The sequence below is a fragment of the Pseudophryne corroboree genome, assembly GCF_028390025.1.
Source record: "Pseudophryne corroboree isolate aPseCor3 chromosome 3 unlocalized genomic scaffold, aPseCor3.hap2 SUPER_3_unloc_13, whole genome shotgun sequence".
Lineage (NCBI taxonomy): Eukaryota > Metazoa > Chordata > Amphibia > Anura > Myobatrachidae > Pseudophryne > Pseudophryne corroboree.
In genome coordinates this window covers 2005278-2024410 of record NW_026967501.1, presented here as the reverse complement: position 1 = coordinate 2024410, position 19133 = coordinate 2005278, and the positions used below count along the sequence as shown (strand labels likewise).

The following is a 19133-nucleotide window of genomic DNA, read 5'->3' as shown; positions in this document are numbered from 1 at the left end:
TGTGTGACTCACGTTACGCGTTTCACTGCAACTGGCACCTTCATGGGAGGATGCCAGAGAAGTAGTCTCACCTTGTCAGAGTAATGAGTAAGGGGTATATTTACTAAGGTACGGCTTTTTAGAAGTAGAGATGTTGCCCATAGCAACCATTCAGATTTTACTTACCATTTATCTAGCACCTATTAGGGCAGGCATTCCCACGGTCCTCAAGGCACACCAACAGTGCAGGTTTTAGTGATATCCAGGTTGCAGCACAGATGGTTACATCAAAATAACTGAGCTACTAATTAAGTCACCTGTGCTCAAGCCTGGATATCACTAAAACCAGGACTGTTATAGGCGATTTCACTGCACGATATGAACGATCTCGTTCATTAATGAACGAGATATCGTTCATATCGTGCAGTGTGGAGTCCCCAGCGATGAACGATGCGTGGCCCCGTGCTCGTTCATCGCTGGGGCCATGTCGGCTGTGCATGCAGGCCAATATGGACGAGATCGTCCATATTTGCCTGCAAGTCTACGGAGCCGGGTGACGGGGGGATTGAAGAAACTTCACTCCCCCGGTCACTGCCCTCCCGCCGCCGGGTCGCTTGTCGGCCGTCGGGCACCTTGGCGGCGCATCGCCGAATGTGTAGGGCCCCTTAGTGTGCCTTGAGGACCGTGGTTGGGAATGCCTGTATTAGAGGATAAAAGCTAGACCCCGGTTTGGTTGCTATGTGTCATGAGGTGAGTACTCACTGCCGCTGAGTCCGGGGTCTGGCCGCTGTCGGTATGGCTGCCATGGTGCTAGGGTTGGTTCTATTTCGGAGTGGCTGAAGGGACCTTCTGACGTATCTAGGGGAGGAGACACGTCACCAGGGGGAGGAGCTACGGGCGAACAGAGTACCAGAAAAGTTCGCTCGCCACGCTTCGGGCTCGGTGGCTCGCTCCGCTCCGCTCGCCACCTGATTACTAAAGGTAATAGTTGGTGGCGTGGATAGTAGAGGAACTATCCCGCTGGCGTAGCTCCTCCCCCTTGTGTCGTAACTCCTCCCCCAAATGGAAAAGGTCCCTTAGCCCACTTGATTCTAGCATCTACCATGGTGCTAGTGTGGCTGCAGGGAGGGGGCGGGGCGGTCAGCAGTGAGGATTTTGTGACTTCTGGGAGACCAGGAATATTGAGAATCAGGTAGGCTGCAGTGCTTGTGTGTTTGCAGCACAGGAGGCGGCCATGTTGGAGACCAGTTTATGCTGTACCACTGGGGTAAGTGGTTAGCCAATCCTGTGGCTTCACTTCCTATAAATAAGCTTAGCATTAGGCACTCTCTTCCAGTGCTATGTTGTTACTAGACAGCCAATACAAGGGCCAATATAGCTACATTCCCCCCATGCACCCCTGTCACTACATCCCCCCCCCCCCCCATCGGCCCCTGTGACCACATCCCCCCCATTGGGCCCATCACCCCCCAGTCCCACACTGGCTCTCCACCATGGCTGGCACTGTGTGTGCTGGGATATGAAGACTAGGTGGCTGCAGCCCGGTCAGTAACACAGCAGCTGTGACCATACATCACCCATTATTATTATACACACATCACAGCATCAGGACGGGGCAGGCGCCATGTTCCAGGCTCCCTATGGGCGCCGCCATGTTGGCTTAGTCTGGGCAAGCGCTGATAAAGATGTATACAGGGAGCCGGGGCTAGAGAGTAGGCGGGGCTAATGATGGCTGAGTGACGGGAGGCACCGTGCTGTGGGCGGAGCTGGAGGTATTTGAGTGAGGGGGCATTGCGGCCTATAAGAGGGCGGGGCTGGGTGTGACTGACTGGAAGAGTAGGCGTGGCCTCTGTGAATATGCAGGAGAGTGATAGGATACGGAAGCCAATGGGCGGGGCAGTGTGATTCTATGACGAGAAGATGCGTCCTATGGGCAGTGAGAGGGCGGGGCTGGAGGTAAATGAGTGACGGAGTGTTGCAGCCTATGAGAATGAGAGAGGGCGTGGCTGAGTATGATAGTGACTAGAGGCGCCCAATGGGTAGTGAGTGGGCGGGGCTGCTTCTGGTTGCTGAGTTACCGTGGTAGACACTACCCATAATCCCATGCGCTAGGATGACGAGCCCACGGAAATACCGCCCCGCCCACTTCCGGTACACATTCTTCCGTCCACGGTGTTATCTCTCCTGCCGCCTCATCCTCCAGGTAATGTCCCCTCATCCCTCCTGTCTCCTGCCCCATCCTCTCCTAATACCCCCTCTCCTGCCCCCACCTCTCCTAATACCCCCTCTCCTGCCCCAACCTCTCCTAATACCCCCTCTCCTGCCCCCACCTCTCCTAATACCCCCTCTCCTGCCCCAACCTCTCCTAATACCCCCTCTCCTGCCCCCATCCTCTCCTAATACCCCCACTCCTGCCCCAACCTCTCCTAATACCCCCTCTCCTGCCCCATCCTCTCCTAATACCCCCTCTCCTGCCCCCACCTCTCCTAATACCCCCTCTCCTGCCCCAACCTCTCCTAATACCCCCTCTCCTGCCCCCATCCTCTCCTAATACCCCCACTCCTGCCCCAACCTCTCCTAATACCCCCTCTCCTGCCCCATCCTCTCCTAATACCCCCTCTCCTGCCCCAACCTCTCCTAATACCCCCTCTCCTGCCCCCATCCTCTCCTAATACCCCCTCTCCTGCCCCCATCCTCTCCTAATACCCCCTGTCCTGCCCCCATCCTCTCCTAATACCCCCTGTCCTGCCCCATCCTCTCCTAATACCCCCTCTCCTGCCCCCATCCTCTCCTAATACCCCCTCTCCTGCCTCCTACCTCTCCTAATACCCCCTCTCCTGCCCCCACCTCTCCTAATACCCCCTCTCCTGCCCCAACCTCTCCTAATACCCCCTCTCTTGCCCCCATCCTCTCCTAATACCCCCTCTCCTGCCCCCATCCTCTCCTAATACCCCCATCCTCTCCTAATACCCCCTGTCCTGCCCCATCCTCTCCTAATACCCCCTCTCCTGCCCACAACCTCTCCTAATCCCCCCTCTCCTGCCCCCAACCTCACCTAATACCCCCTTTCCTGCCCCCAACCTTTCCTAATCCCCCCTCTCCTTCCCCTGACTCTCCTAATGCCCCCTCACCTGCTGACCCTACAGTCTCCTACTGCCCCTTCACCTACCCCTGACATTCTCCTAATACCCCCTCATCTGCTGCCCTTTCCTTCTCCTAATACCCCCTCTCCTGCTAGTCCGGACATTCTCCTAATGCCCACTCACTTGCTGCCCCTGGCATTCTCCTAATACCCCCACACCTGCTCCTGTATTCTCCTAATGGCCCCTCACCTGCTGCCCCTGTATTCCCCTAATGGCCGTTCACCTGCTGCACCTGCATTCTCCTAATGCCTCCTCACCTGCTGCCCCTGACATTCTCCTAATACCCCCACACCTGCTCCTGTATTCTCCTAATGGCCCCTCACCTGCTGCCCCTGCATTCTCCTAATGGCCCCTCGCCTGCTGCCCCTGCATTCTCCTAATGGCCCCTCACCTGCTGCCCCTGACATGCTCCTAATACCCCCTCACCTGCTCCTGTATTCTGCTAATGGCCCCTCACCTGCTGCCCCTGTATTCTCCTAATGGACCCTCACCTGCTGCCCCTGTATTCTCCTAATGGACCCTCACCTGCTGCCCCTGTATTCTCCTAATGGCCCCTCACCTGCTGCCCCTGTATTCTCCTAATGGCCCCTCACCTGCTGCCCCTATATTCTCCTAATGGCCCCTCACCTGCTGCCCCTATATTCTCCTAATACCCCTCACCTGCTGCCCCTGAAATTCTCCTAATAACCCCTCTCCTGCCACTTACATACTCCCCCCTCTCCTGCCCTCAACCTTTCCAAATGCCCCCTCACCAACCCCTATATTCTCCTAATGCCCCCTCACCAACCCCTATATTCTCCTAATGCCCCCTCACCTGCTGCCCCTATATTCTCCTAATGCCCCCTCACCTGCTGCCCCTATATTCTCCTAATGCCCCCTCACCTGCTGCCCCTATATTCTCCTAATGCCCCCTCACCTGCTGCCCCTATATTCTCCTAATAGCCCCTTTCCTGCCCCCATCCTCTCCTAATAGCCCCTTTCCTGCCCCATCCTCTCCTAATAGCCCCTCTCCTGCCCCATCCTCTCCTAATAGCCCCTCTCCTGCCCCATCCTCTCCTAATACCCCCTCTCCTGTCTCCATCCTCTCCTAATAACCCCTCACCTGCCCCCATCCTCTCCTGCCCAGAACCTCTCCTAATACCCCCTCTCCTGCCCACATCCTCTCCTAATACCCCCTCTCCTGCCCCCAACCTCACCTAATACCCCCTCTCCTGCCCCCAACCTCACCTAATACCCCCTCTCCTGCCCACAACCTCTCCTAATACCCCATCTCCTGCCCAGAACCTCTCCTGCCCAGAACCTCTCCTAATACCCCCTCTCCTGCCCACATCCTCTCCTAATACCCCCTCACCTGCCCCCAATCTCACCTAATACCCCCTCTCCTGCCCACAACCTCTCCTAATACCCCATCTCCTGCCCACAACCTCTCCTAATACCCCATCTCCTGCCCCCAATCTCTCCTAATACCCCATCTCCTGCCCCCAACCTCTCCTAATACCCCATCTCCTGCCCCCAACCTCTCCTAATACCCCATCTCCTGCCCCCAACCTCTCCTAATACCCCATCCTCTCCTAATACCCCATCTCCTGCCCCCATCCTCCTAATACCCCCTCTCCAGCCCCCATCCTCTCCTAATACCCCCTCTCCAGCCCCCATCCTCTCCTAATACCCCCTCTCCAGCCCCCATCCTCTCCTAATACCCCCTCTCCAGCCCCCATCCTCTCCTAATACCCCCTCTCCAGCCCCCATCCTCTCCTAATACCCCCTCTCCAGCCCCCATCCTCTCCTAATACCCCCTTTCCAGCCCCCATCCTCTCCTAATACCCCCTTTCCAGCCCCCATCCTCTCCTAATACCCCCTTTCCAGCCCCCATCCTCTCCTAATACCCCCTTTCCAGCCCCCATCCTCTCCTAATACCCCCTTTTCAGCCCCCATCCTCTCCTAATACCCCCTTTTCAGCCCCCATCCTCTCCTAATACCCCCTCTCCAGCCCCCATCCTCTCCTAATACCCCCTCCCCAGCCCCCATCCTCTCCTAATACCTCTCTCCTGCCCCATCCTCTCCTAATACCTCTCTCCTGCCCCATCCTCTCCTAATACCCCCTCTCCTGCCCCCATCCTCTCTTAATACCCCCTCTCCTGCCCCCATCCTCTCCTAATACCCCCTCTCCTGCCCACAACCTCTCCTAATACCCCCTCTCCTGCCCACAACCTCTCCTAATACCCCCTCTTCTGCCCACAACCTCTCCTAATCCCCCCCTCTCCTGCCCACAACCTCTCCTAATCCCCCCTCTCCTGTCCACAACCTCTCCTAATCCCCCCTCTCCTGCCCCCAACCTCACCTAATACCCCCTTTCCTGCCCCTGACACTCTCCTAATGCCCCCTCACCTGCTGACCCTACAGTCTCCTACTGCCTCTTCACCTACCTCTGACATTCTCCTAATACCACCTCATCTGCTGCCCTTTCCTTCTCCTAATACCCCCTCTCCTGCTAGTCCGGACATTCTCCTAATGCCCCCTCACTTGCTGCCCCTGGCATTCTCCTAATACCCCCACACCTGCTCCTGTATTCTCCTAATGGCCCCTCACCTGCTGCCCCTGTATTCCCCTAATGGCCGTTCACCTGCTGCACCTGCATTCTCCTAATGCCTCCTCACCTGCTGCCCCTGACATTCTCCTAATACCCCCACACCTGCTCCTGTATTCTCCTAATGGCCCCTCACCTGCTGCCCCTGCATTCTCCTAATGGCCCCTCGCCTGCTGCCCCTGCATTCTCCTAATGGCCCCTCACCTGCTGCCCCTGACATGCTCCTAATACCCCCTCACCTGCTCCTGTATTCTGCTAATGGCCCCTCACATACTGCCCCTGCATTCTCCTAATGGACCCTCACCTGCTGCCCCTGTATTCTCCTAATGGCCCCTCACCTGCTGCCCCTGTATTCTCCTAATGGCCCCTCACCTGCTACCCCTATATTCTCCTAATACCCCTCACCTGCTGCCCCTGAAATTCTCCTAATAACCCCTCTCCTGCCACTTACATACTCCCCCTCTCCTGCCCTCAACCTTTCCTAATGCCCCCTCACCAACCCCTATATTCTCCTAATGCCCCCTCACCAACCCCTATATTCTCCTAATGCCCCCTCACCTGCTGCCCCTATATTCTCCTAATGCCCCCTCACCTGCTGCCCCTATATTCTCCTAATGCCCCCTCACCTGCTGCCCCCATCCTCTCCTAATGCCCCCTCACCTGCTGCCCCCATCCTCTCCTAATACCCCCTCTCCTGCCCCCATCCTCTCCTAATACCCCCTCTCCTGCCCCCATCCTCTCCTAATACCCCCTCTCCTGCCCCCATCCTCTCCTAATACCCCCTCTCCTGCCCCCATCCTCTCCTAATACCCCCTCTCCTGCCCCATCCTCTCCTAATACCCCCTCTCCTGCCCCCATCCTCTCTTAATACCCCCTCTCATGCCTCCATCCTCTCTTAATACCCCCTCTCGTGCCCCCATCCTCTCCTAATACCCCCTCGTGCCCCCATCCTCTCCTAATACCCCCTTTCCTGCCCCCAACCTTTCCTAATACCCCCTTTCCTGCCCCCAACCTTTTACTAATCCCCCCTCCCCTTCCCCTGACACTCTCCTAATGCCCCCTCACCTGTCCCTGATACTCTCCTAATGCCCCCTCACCTGCTGACCCTACAGTCTCATAATGCCCCTTCACCTACCCCTGACATTCTCCTAATACCCCCTCATCTGCTGCCCTTTCCTTCTCCTAATACCCCCTCTCCTGCTAGTCCGGACATTCTCCTAATGCCCCCTCACTTGCTGCCCCTGACATTTTCCTAATACCCCCACACCTGCTCCTGTATTCTCCTAATGGCCCCTCACCTGCTGCCCCTGTATTCCCCTAATGGCCGTTCACCTGCTGCCCCTGCATTCTCCTAATGCCTCCTCACCTGCTGCCCCTGACATTCTCCTAATGCCCCCTCACTTGCTGCCCCTGACATTCTCCTAATACCCCCACACCTGCTCCTGTATTCTCCTAATGGCCCCTCGCCTGCTGCCCTTGCATTCTCCTAATGGCCCCTCACCTGCTGCCCCTGACATGCTCCTAATACCCCCTCACCTGCTCCTGTATTCTCCTAATGGCCCCTCACCTGCTGCCCCTGCATTCTCCTAATGGACCCTCACCTGCTGCCCCTGTATTCTCCTAATGGCCCCTCACCTGCTGCCCCTGACATTCTCCTAATGGCCCCTCACCTGCTGCCCCTATATTCTCCTAATACCCCCTCACCTGCTACCCCTGATGTCCTAATACCCCCTCACCTGCTGCCCCTCTATTCTAATACCCCCACTCCTGCCCCTGACATTTTCCTAATACCCCCTCACCTGCTGCCCCTGAAATTATCCTAATAACCCCTCTCCTGCCACTTACATACTCCCCCTCTCCTGCCCTCAACCTTTCCTAATGCCCCCTCACCAACCCCTATATTCTCCTAATGCTCCCTCACCAACCCCTATATTCTCCTAATGCCCCCTCACCTGCTGCCCCTATATTCTCCTAATGCCCCCTCACCTGCTGCCCCTATATTCTCCTAATGCCCCCTCACCTGCTGCCCCTATATTCTCCTAATGCCCCCTCACCTGCTGCCCCCATCCTCTCCTAATGCCCCCTCACCTGCTGCCCCCATCCTCTCCTAATGCTGCCTCACCTGCTGCCCCCATCCTCTCCTAATGCTGCCTCACCTGCTGCCCCCATCCTCTCCTAATACCCCCTCTCCTGCCCCCATCCTCTCCTAATACCCCCTCTCGTGCCCCCATCCTCTCCTAATACCCCCTCTCGTGCCCCCATCCTCTCCTAATACCCCCTCTCCTGCCCACAACCTCTCCTAATACCCCCTTTCCTGCCCACAACCTCTCCTAATACCCCCTCTCCTGCCCACAACCTCAACCTAATACCCCCTCTCCTGCCCACAACCTCAACCTAATACCCCCTCTCCTGCCCCCAACCTCAACCTAATACCCCCTCTCCTGCGACAACCTCTCCTAATACCCCCTCTCCTGCCCACAACCTCTCCTAATACCCCCTTTCCTGCCCCCAACCTCTCCTAATACCCCCTCTCCTGCCCCAACCTCTCCTAATACCCCCTCTCCTGCCCCAACCTCTCCTAATACCCCCTCTCCTGCCCCAACCTCTCCTAATACCCCCTCTCCTGCCCCAACCTCTCCTAATACCCCCTCTCCTGCCCCAACCTCTCCTAATACCCCCTCTCCTGCCCCAACCTCTCCTAATACCCCCTCTCCTGCCCCAACCTCTCCTAATACCCCCTCTCCTGCCCCCAACCTCTCCTAATACCCCCTCTCCTGCCCCCAACCTCACCTAATACCCCATTTCCTGCCCCCAACCTTTCCTAATCCCCCCTCTCCTTCCCCTGACACTCTCCTAATGCCCCCTCACCTGTCCCTGATACTCTCCTAATGCCCCCTCACCTGCTGACCCTACAGTCTCATAATGCCCCTTCACCTACCCCTGACATTCTCCTAATACCCCCTCATCTGCTGCCCTTTCCTTCTCCTAATACCCCCTCTCCTGCTAGTCCGGACATTCTCCTAATGCCTCCTCACTTGCTGCCCCTGACATTCTCCTAATACCCCCACAGCTGCTCCTGTATTCTCCTAATGGCCCCTCACCTGCTGCCCCTGTATTCCCCTAATGGCCGTTCACCTGCTGCCCCTGCATTCTCCTAATGCCTCCTCACTTGCTGCCCCTGACATTCTCCTAATGCCCCCTCACTTGCTGCCCCTGACATTCTCCTAATACCCCCTCACCTGCTCCTTTATTCTCCTAATGGCCCCTCACCTGCTGCCCCTGCATTCTCCTAATGGCCCCTCACCTGCTGCCCCTGCATTCTCCTAATGGCCCCTCACCTGCTGCCCCTGTATTCTCCTAATGGCCCCTCACCTGCTGCCCCTGACATTCTCCTAATGCCCCCTCACCTGCTACCCCTGATGTCCTAATACCCCCTCACCTGCTGCCCCTCTATTCTAATACCCCCACTCCTACCCCTGACATTTACCTAATACACCCTCACCTGCTGCCCCTGAAATTCTCCTAATAACCCCTCTCCTGCCACTTACATACTCCCCCTCTCCTGCCCTCAACCTTTCCTAATGCCCCCTCACCAACCCCTATATTCTCCTAATGCCCCCTCACCTGCTGCGCCTATATTCTCCTAATGCCCCCTCACCTGCTGCGCCTATATTCTCCTAATGCCCCCTCACCTGCTGCCCCTATATTCTCCTAATGCCCCCTCACCTGCTGCCCCTATATTCTCCTAATGCCCCCTCACCTGCTGCCCCTATATTCTCCTAATGCCCTCTCACCTGCTGCCCCTATATTCTCCTAATGCCCCCTCACATGCCCATTCATTCTCCTAATGCCCTCTCACCTGTCCCTGACACTCTCCTAATGCCCCCTCACCTACTGTTCCTATATTCTTCTATTGCCCCCTCTCCTGCCACTGACATTCTCCTAATAACCCCTCACCTGCCCCTACAGTCTCCTAATAACCCCTCACCTGCCCCTACAGTCTCCTAATACCCCCTCACCTGCTGCCCTTATATTCTCCTAATGCCCCCTCACTTGCTGCCCCTGACATTCTCCTAATAACCCCTCTCCTGCTAGCCCTGATATGCTCCTAATGCCCCCTCACCTGCGGCCCCTGACATTCTCCTAATACCCCCTCACCTGCTGCCCCTGACATTCTCCTAATGCCCTCTCACCTGCTGCCCCTGACATTCTCCTAATGCCCTCTCGCCTGCTGCCCCTGATATTCTCCTAATGCCCTCTCGCCTGCTGCCCCTGACATTCTCCTAATGCCCTCTCGCCTGCTGCCCCGGACATTCTCCTAATACCCTCTCGCCTGCTGCCCCGGACATTCTCCTAATACCCCCTCACCTGCTGCCCCTGACATTCTCCTAATGCCCTCTCACCTGCTGCCCCGGGCATTCTCCTAATGCCCCCTGCTCATCACCTGCCGCCCCCTGCCTGTACCCTTCCACCCGCTGTCTGTCACCCACCTCTCATGCCATCCCCTGCAAGTCATCTGCCACTCCCTGTATGTCACCCGCGTCTCCTGCCACCCGCTGCCTGTACCCTGTCACCCACCTCTCTTGCCACCACCTGCCGCCCCCAGTCTGTATCCTACCACCCAGTCCTGTACCCAGCCGCCCCCACCCTGTTTCCTGCCGCCCTCTCCCTGTACCCTATCAATCACCTGCAGCTCCCTGCCTCTCCTACCACCCCCGTCTATCGCCTGCCACCACCTGCCTCTTCTAACACCCCCTGCCCATCATCTTCCACCACCTGCATCTCCTACCACCTCCCTGCCCGTCACCTGGCTCTCCTGCTTGCACCCTGCCTCACTTGCAGCCCCCTACCCATCTCTTGCCACTCCCTGGCTGTACCCTGACACATCTCCCTCTCCGGCCACCTCCTTTTCATCACCTACCGACCCCCACCTGGCCATTACCTGCGCCCCCCCCCTCAGCCGTCACCTGCCGTCCCCCCCTACCTTTTCTACAAACCCTTGCCTGTCATCTGCCTCTCCTGCTTCTCCTACCACCGCCTGTCCATAACCTGACATCCGCTTACTCTCCTACGACCCGTTGCATGGTTCCCGACTGGGGAGGGGTGTGTGACCGGTGGCTGCATGGCGGAGGAGTGTGTGACCGGTGGCTGCATGGGGGAGGGGTGCGTGTCAGGTGGCTACATGGGTGCGGGGTAGGTGACCAGTAGACACATCAGTGAGGGTAGGATGCGCACACATCACAGTTAGGTTGTGGTGGGAGAAGTGTGCACAGCAGAAGTGAGGGTAGAACGCTCCGCACACATGGGGTTGGGTGTTCCTATGTATCAGTGACGTGCGGGGAGACGGAGCTGTTCCTGTCATACTAACGTATACACCACAGTTTTCACTATATACAGTATATGTAAAATACAAAGAACATACAAATATCATCTTTGAATTATTCTAATCATTTCTGTAGTCAGAAGTAAAAATTATATGGTAGGTGAGGCAGTGCCCCCCCCCATCCTCCACCAACCTTACCCGCACTCACCAAATTTATACTACTCCTTCTGTGTATAATGCCCAGATGTGTATACCGCTGCACCTGTGTATAATGTCCACATGTATATAACGCTGAACATGTGTATAATGCCCACATGTGTATACCGCTGCCCCTGTGTGTAATGCCCACGTGTGTATACCGCTGCACCTATGTATAATCCTTGGGCTCATATATTGTGTGTAAATCTGGCTCTGGTACTAGCCAGTGCCTCTTGAGAAATGTACTTCACCGCACGTCCCTGGTGTGTATGTCTAGTAAGTACACGGAGTAGAAAGGAGGTAACCATAATGCAGAGGTAAGTGTGCCCATTACAGGACAGGTGCACTGTATGTTTGGGTTGGGATGAGTGTGTCTATTGGCACGATAGTAATAATACAGGGACATGACTGGGGAGGTGAGGGGATCTGGAAGCGTCACAGTGACATCACATATCTATAGTAATAATACAGGGACTTAACTGGGGAGGTGAGGAGGTCTGGGAGCGTCACAGTGACATCACTTATATCCATTGTAATCATACAGGGACATGACTGGGGAGGTTAGGGGATCTGGGTGTATTTACAGTGATGTCTCCCCCATTTCTCTAACGTCCTAGTGGATGCTGGGGACTCCGTAAGGACCATGGGGAATAGACGGGCTCCGCAGGAGACAAGGGCACTTTAAGAAAGCTTTGGATTCTGGGTGTGCACTGGCTCCTCCCTCTATGTCCCTCCTCCAGACCTCAGTTAGAATCTGTGCCCGGACAGAGCAGGGTGCATTTTAGTGAGGTCTCCTGAGCTTGCTAATAAGAAAGTATTTTGTTAGGTTTTTTTATTTTCAGAGAGCTTCTGCTGGCAACAGACTCTGTTACGTGGGACTGAGGGGAGAGAAGCAGCCCTACTAACTGCGGTTAGGTTGCGCTTCTTAGGCTACTGGACACCATTAGCTCCAGAGAGATCGAACACAGGAACTCACCCTTGGTCGTCCATTCCCGGAGCCGCGCCGCCGTCCCCCTTGCAGAGCCAGAAGACTGAAGCCGGCGAGTGAAGCAAGAAGATATCAAAATCGGCGGCAGAAGACTCCTGTCTTCAGATGAGGTAGCGCACAGCACTGCAGCTGTGCGCCATTGCTCCCACATTACACCCACAGACTCCGGTCACTGTCGGGTGCAGGGCGCAGGGGGGAACGCCCTGGGCAGCAATTGAGTACCTCCTGGCAAAGTGGGCATATATACAGTTGGGCACTGTATATATGCATGAGCCCCCGCCATTATTTACACAAAATCGCGGGACAGAAGCCCGCCGCTGAGGGGGCGGGGCTTCTTCCTCAGCACTCGCCAGCACCATGTTTTTTCTCCACAGCACTGCTGAGAGGAAGCTCCCCAGCCTCTCCCCTGCAGTTACACGGTAGAAGAGGGTAAAAAGAGAGGGGGGGCACATAATTAGGCACAAAAATAAATAAAAGCAGCAGCTACTGGGTTAACATTAAGTTACTGTTTTATTCCTGGGTTAATAGCGCTGGGGTGTGTGCTGGCATACTCTCTCTCTGTCTCTCCAAAGGGCCTTGTGGGGGAATTGTCTTCAGATGAGCATTCCCTGAGTGTGTGTTGTCTGTACATGTGTGTCGACATGTCTGAGGTAAGAGGCTCCCATAAGTAGGAGATGGAGCAAATATGTGTGTGTGAGAGGGTGTCTCCGTCGACAATGCCGACTCCTGTTTGAATATGTGTAATTAAGTGCTACGGTGAATTTATTGCACAAAAGATTAGAGAAAAGACAGGAATTCTACCCATGTCTGTCCCTATGTCGCAGAGACCTTCAGAGTCTCTCAATGATCACTATCCAAAATAATAGACACTGATATCGACACGGAGTCTGACTCCAGTGTCGACTACGATAATGCAAAGTTACAGCCAAAATGGCAGAAAAGTATTCAATATATGTTTATTGTAATAAAAGATGATTTGCATATCACTGATGACTCATCTGTCCCTGACACGAGGATACACATGTCTAAGGGGAAGAAAGCTGAGGTAATTTCCCTCCTCTCATGAGGAAAAAGAGCGGGAATCTCCGGACGTGAGACTGCAGCTTCCCACAAAGAATTCTCGGGCAATATCCTTTCCCCACTAGGGCCAGGATACGATGGGAATCTTCCCCTAGGGTGTCACAAAAGGCAGCCCTGATGTTACAGCTATTCTCAGGGATCCTGCAGATAGCGTGCACATTCTGGTATACTACTCAGACCGGCGATTGTGTCGGCATGGGTTTATAGCGCTGTGGAAGCGTGGACAGGTACCTTATCAGCAGAGATTGAGACCCTAGTATGTATATAGAGATATATATATATATATTAAAGATGCTGTCTTAAGAGAGATGTATATATAAAGCATGCCCATAGAGACATGAGTATACTGGGTCCTAGAGTCAAAGCTATGTCGATTTCTGCTTGACGTGTCCTGTACAATATGCAATGGACAGATGATGCCGACTTAAGAGGCATATGGAAGGCTGAGGATTGTGTGGAGAAGGGTTCTCGGACCTGGTCTCCACAGCTATAGCTGGTAATTCTGATATTTTGCCTTATATTCCTGCACAGCCTAGGAATGCACGTCATTATCAAATGCAGCCTTCCGAACAAAGAAACAAGAAAGTCCGAGGTGCGTCCTTTCTTGCCAGAGGCGGGGGAAGAGAAAAGAAGCTGCACAACACAGCTAGCTGCCAGGAACTGAAGTCCTCCCCGGCCTCTACAAAAATCCACTGCATGTCGCTGGTGCTCCACAGGCGGAGCTAGGCCTGATGGGGGCACGCCTTCGGAAGTTCAGCCACAAGTGGGTTCACTCCCTGTTAGATCCCTGGGCAATAGATATTGTGTCTCAGGGATACAAGCTGGACTTTGAGAGGATGCCCCCTCACCGACGGCCCTGCCGGCTTCCCCCCATGAGAGGGAAACAGTGTTAACTGCAATTCACAAATTGTATCTTCAGCAGGTGGTGGTCAAGGTTCCCCTCCTTCAACAAGGAGGGGGTTATTATTTGACCATGTTGTAGTCCCGAAACCAGACGGTTCGGTCAGACCCATATTGAATTTAAAATCCCTGAACATATACCTGAAAAGGTGCAAGTTCAAGATGGAATCGCTAAGAGCGGTCGTTGTAAGCCTGAAAGGTGACTCGGGACATAAAGAATGCATACCTTCAGGTCCCTATGTATCTACCTCATCAGGCGTACCTCAGAATTGCGGTACGGGATTGTCATTACCAATTTCAGACGTTGCCGTTTGGTCGCTCCACGGCCTGGAGAATATTCACCAAGGTAATGGCGGAAATGATGGTGCTTCTGCGGAAGCAAGGTGTCACTATTATCACGTACTTGGACGATCTCCTCATAAAAGCGAGATCAAGACAGCAGTTGCTGAACAGCGTATAACTTTCTCTGGAAGTATAACGGCAACACGGCTGGAGTCTATATATTCCAAAGTCGCAGTTGGTTTCTACAGCTCATCTGCCTCTCCTAGGCATGATCCTAGACACAGACCAGAAAAGGGTTTATCTTCCGATAGAAGGAGCTCAGGAGCTCGTGACACTGGTCAGGAATCTATTAAAACTGAAACAGGTGTTAGTGCATCACTGCACTCGAGTCCTGGGAAGGATGGTGGCATCATAAGAGGCTATTCCCTTCGGCAGGTTCCATGCGAGGACCTTCCAGTGGGACTTACTGGACAAGTGGTCCGGATCACATCTTCAGATGCATCGGCTAATCACCCTATCCCCCAGGGCCAGGGTCTCTCTCCTGTGGTGGCTGTAGAGTGCAGTTTCGGCATTCAGGACTGGGTCCTGGTGACCACGGATGCAAACCTCCGGGGGGGGGGGGCAGTCACACAGGTAAGATATTTCCAAGGGCTGTGGTCAAGTCAGGAGACTTGCCTTCACATCAATATCCTGGATCTAAGGGCCATATACAACGCCCTACGTCAAGCGGAGTCCCTGCTTCGCGACCAACCGGTTATGATTCAGTCAGACAATATCACCGCAGTGGCTCATGTAAACCGCCAAGGCGGCACAAGGAGCAGGGTGGCGATGGTAGAAGCCACCAGAATTCTTCGCTGGGCGGAGAATCACGTACGCGCACTGTCAGCAGTGTTCATTCCGGGAGTGGACAACTGGGAAGCAGACTTCCTCGGCAGGCACGACCTCCACGCGGGAGAGTGGGGACTTCATCAAGAAGTCTTCACGCTGATTGCAAGTCGGTGGGAACTGCCACAGGTGGACATGATGGCATCCCGCCTCAACAAAAAGCTGCAGAGATATTGCGCCAGGTCAAGAGACCCTCAGTCGATAGCTGTGGTCGCACTGGTGACACCGTGGGTGTTCCCGTCGGTCTATGTATTTCCTCCTCTTCCTCTCATACCCAAGGTGCTGAGAATTATAAGGAAAAGTGGAGTGAGAACAATACTCTCTGTTCCGGATGGGCCAAGAAGGACGTGGTATCCAGATCTGCAAGAGATGCTCACAGAGGACCCATGGCCTCTGCCTCTAAGACAGGACTTGTTGCAACAGGGGCCCTGTCTGTTCCAAGACTTACCGCGGCTGCGTTTGACGGCATGGCGGTTGAACGCCGGCTCCTAACAGAAAAAGGCATTCCGGATGAAGTCATTCCTACGCTGATCAAGGCTAGGAAGGACGTGACAGCGAAACATTAACACCGTATATGGCGAAAATATGTTGCTTGGTGTGAGGCTAGGAAGGCCCCCACGGAGGAATTCCAGCTGGGCCGTTTCCTTCACTTCCTGCAGTCAGGAGTGTCTTGGGCCTGAAATTGGGTTCCATTAAGGTCCAGTTTTCGGCCCTGTCTATTTTCTTTAAAAAAAGAACTGGCTTCTCTGCCTGAAGTTCAGACATTTGTAAAGGGAGTGCTGCATATTCAGCCACCTTTTGTGCCACCAGTGGCACCTTGGGATCTTAACGTGGTGTTGAGTTTCCTAAAGTTACATTGGTTTGAACCACTTAAAACCGTGGAGTTAAAATATCTCACGTGGAAGGTGGTCATGCTATTAGCCTTGGCTTCGGCTAGGCGTGTGTCGGAATTGGCGGCTTTGTCACATAAAAGCCCCTATCTGGTTTTCCATATGGACAGAGCGGAATTGCGTACACGTTCACAATTCCTGCCAAAAGTGGTGTCATCTTTTTATATAAACCAACCTATTGTGGTGCCTGTGGCCACTCGTGACTTGGAGGATTCCGAGTTGCTTGATATAGTCCGTGCTTTGAAGGTTTATGTAGCCAGAACGGCTAGAGTCAGGAAAACTGAGTCGCTGTTTATCATGTATGCATCCAACAAGTTGGGTGCTCCTGCTTCAAAGCAAACTATTGCTTGCTGGATCGGTAACACGATTCAGCAGGCTCATTCTGCAGCTGGATTGCCGCATCCAAAATCAGTAAAGGCCCACTCCACAAGGAAGGGGGGCTCTTCTTGGGCGGCTGCCCGAGGGGTCTCGGCATTACAGCTTTGCCGAGCAGCTACTTGGTCAGGTTCAAACACTTTTGCAAAGTTCTACAGGTTTGATACCCTGGCTGAGGAGGACCTGGAGTTTGCTCATTCGGTGCTGCAGAGTCATCCGCACTCTCCTGCCTGTTTGGGAGCTTTGGTATAATCCCCATGGTCCTTACGGAGTCCCCAGCATCCACTTAGGACGTTAGAGAAAATAAGATTTTACTCACCGGTAAATCTATTTCTCCTAGTCAGCAGTGGATGCTGGGCGCCCGTCCCAAGTGCGGACTTCTTCTGCAATACTTGTATATAGTTATTGCTTAAATAAGTGTTATGTTATGGTTGCATCAGGGTTGATCTGATGCTCTATTGTTGTTCATACTGTTAACTGGGTAAGTTTATCACAAGTGATACGGTATGATTGGTGTGGCTGGATGAGTCTTGCCCTGGATTCCAAAATCCTTTCCTTGTACTGTCAGCTCTTCCGGGCACAGTTTCTCTAACTGAGGTCTAGAGGAGGGACATAGAGGGAGGAGCCAGTACTCAGAATCCAAAGCTTTCTTAAAGTGCCCATGTCTCCTGCGGAGCCCGTCTATTCCCCATGGTCCTCACGGAGTCCCCAGCATCCACTACGGACTACGAGAAATAGATTTACCGGTAAGTAAAATCTTATTTTCGCAAGGTTACACAGTAGTGAAGAAGATATCCGGTGAGTGTGAGACACCGAGCAGCCATCCCCGTGTGTCAGGAAGAAGAAGGACCCAGAGCCTCATCTCGGTGCCTCCACCTCACTCACTGACACATGACACATTGACCAGAAGATCCTGGAACTCACCAACAAGATCATTCAGCTGCTGACTGGAGAGGTGACTGCTGGGAATGGGGCATTATACAGTAACACCGGGGATGTGTCCGGGTGGTGACTGGAGAGGTGGCTGCTGGGAATGGGACATTATACAGTAACACCAGGGGTCGTGTCTGGGTGTTGACTGGAGAGGTGACTGCTGGGAATGGGACATTATACAGTAACACTGGGGGATGTGTCTGGATGATGACTGGAGAGGTGACTGCTGGGAATGGGGCATTATACAGTAACACCAGGGGACGTGTCTGGGTGATGACTGGAGAGGGGACTGCTGGGAATGGGGCATTATACAGTAACACCAGGGGACGTGTCTGGGTGATGACCGGAGAGGTGACTGCTGGGAATGGGACATTATACAGTAACACCAGGGGATGTGTCTGGGTGATGACTGGAGAGGTGACTGCTGGGAATGGGACATTATACAGTAACAGCGGGGGATGTGTCTGGGTGATGACTGGAGAGGTGACTGCTGGGAATGGGGCATTATACAGTAACACCAGGGTATGTATGGGTGATGACTGGAGAGGTGACTGCTGGGAATGGGACATTATACAGTAACACCAGGGGATGTCTGGGTGATGACTGTATCACTGTGTGTGTCAGGTTCCTATAAGGTGTCAGGATGTCACTGTCTATGTCTCCATGCAGGAGGGGGAGTATATAGAGGAACACAGGGGTCTGTACAAGGACGTGATGATGGAGAATCACCGGCCCCTCACATCACTGGGTAAGAGGAGACTGTCATGTATTGTACAGGGGAGAGCAGGTATGGGGGCCCCTATATACACACATCATCTGATAATCACATATATACACTGTAGTCAGTCACTGTGTGTCTCCTACAGATGGGCCCAGTAACAGAGATACCCCAGAGAGATGTCCCCGTCCTCTGTATTCCCAGGATTGTACAGAGGAGAATCACAGGATCCCACTGGAGGATCAGGTAGGTGGGATTTAGTGTCTCTCCAATATACCAAAGTGACTGTCACTATGATCTGTAGAGGAGCTGTGTGTCTTATACACTGATATTATACTGTTTCACCTCAGTTTAATCTGACTGTATGCAAATGTCATTAGAGTGTTTGTTTGTTTTTTAGACACAACGTCTGTCTGATATTAAAACAGAAGATATAGAGGGAGAAGAAGAGACGTATGTGACTGATATAAAGGCAGAAGATACAGAGGGAGAAGAAGAGACGTATGTGACTGATATTAAAACAGAAGATATAGAGGGAGAAGAAGAGACGTATGTGACTGATATAAAGGCAGAAGATACAGAGGGAGAAGAAGAGACGTATGTGACTGATATAAAGGCAGAAGATATAGAGGGAGAAGAAGAGACGTATGTGACTGATATAAAGGCAGAAGATATAGAGGAAGAAGAAGAGACGTATGTGACTGATATAAAGGCAGAAGATATAGAGGGAGAAGAGGAGACGTGTGTGAGGGGTGATCAGCAGTGTAAGGAGGAGGAGATCCCTACAGATATCAGCACAGGTGAGTAATAAACACTTATTACAGAAGTCACATATTCTCATTGCTCAGTCAC

The 19133-nt window shown here is 53.7% G+C and overlaps 1 protein-coding gene and 1 long non-coding RNA gene across 2 annotated transcripts in view; both read left to right on the top strand.

Moving 5' to 3' along the window:
• The window catches only part of LOC134983345 (oocyte zinc finger protein XlCOF6-like), a 72532-nt gene that overhangs the window by 39727 nt on the left and 13672 nt on the right, over nucleotides 1-19133 (top strand). The gene's annotated exons all lie outside the window — the stretch shown is intronic.
• LOC134983352 (uncharacterized) lies at nucleotides 1999-18277 on the top strand. Its single transcript, XR_010191627.1, has 3 exons — nucleotides 1999-2182; nucleotides 17402-17585; nucleotides 18233-18277. It is a non-coding gene; the product is annotated as an uncharacterized LOC134983352 (long non-coding RNA).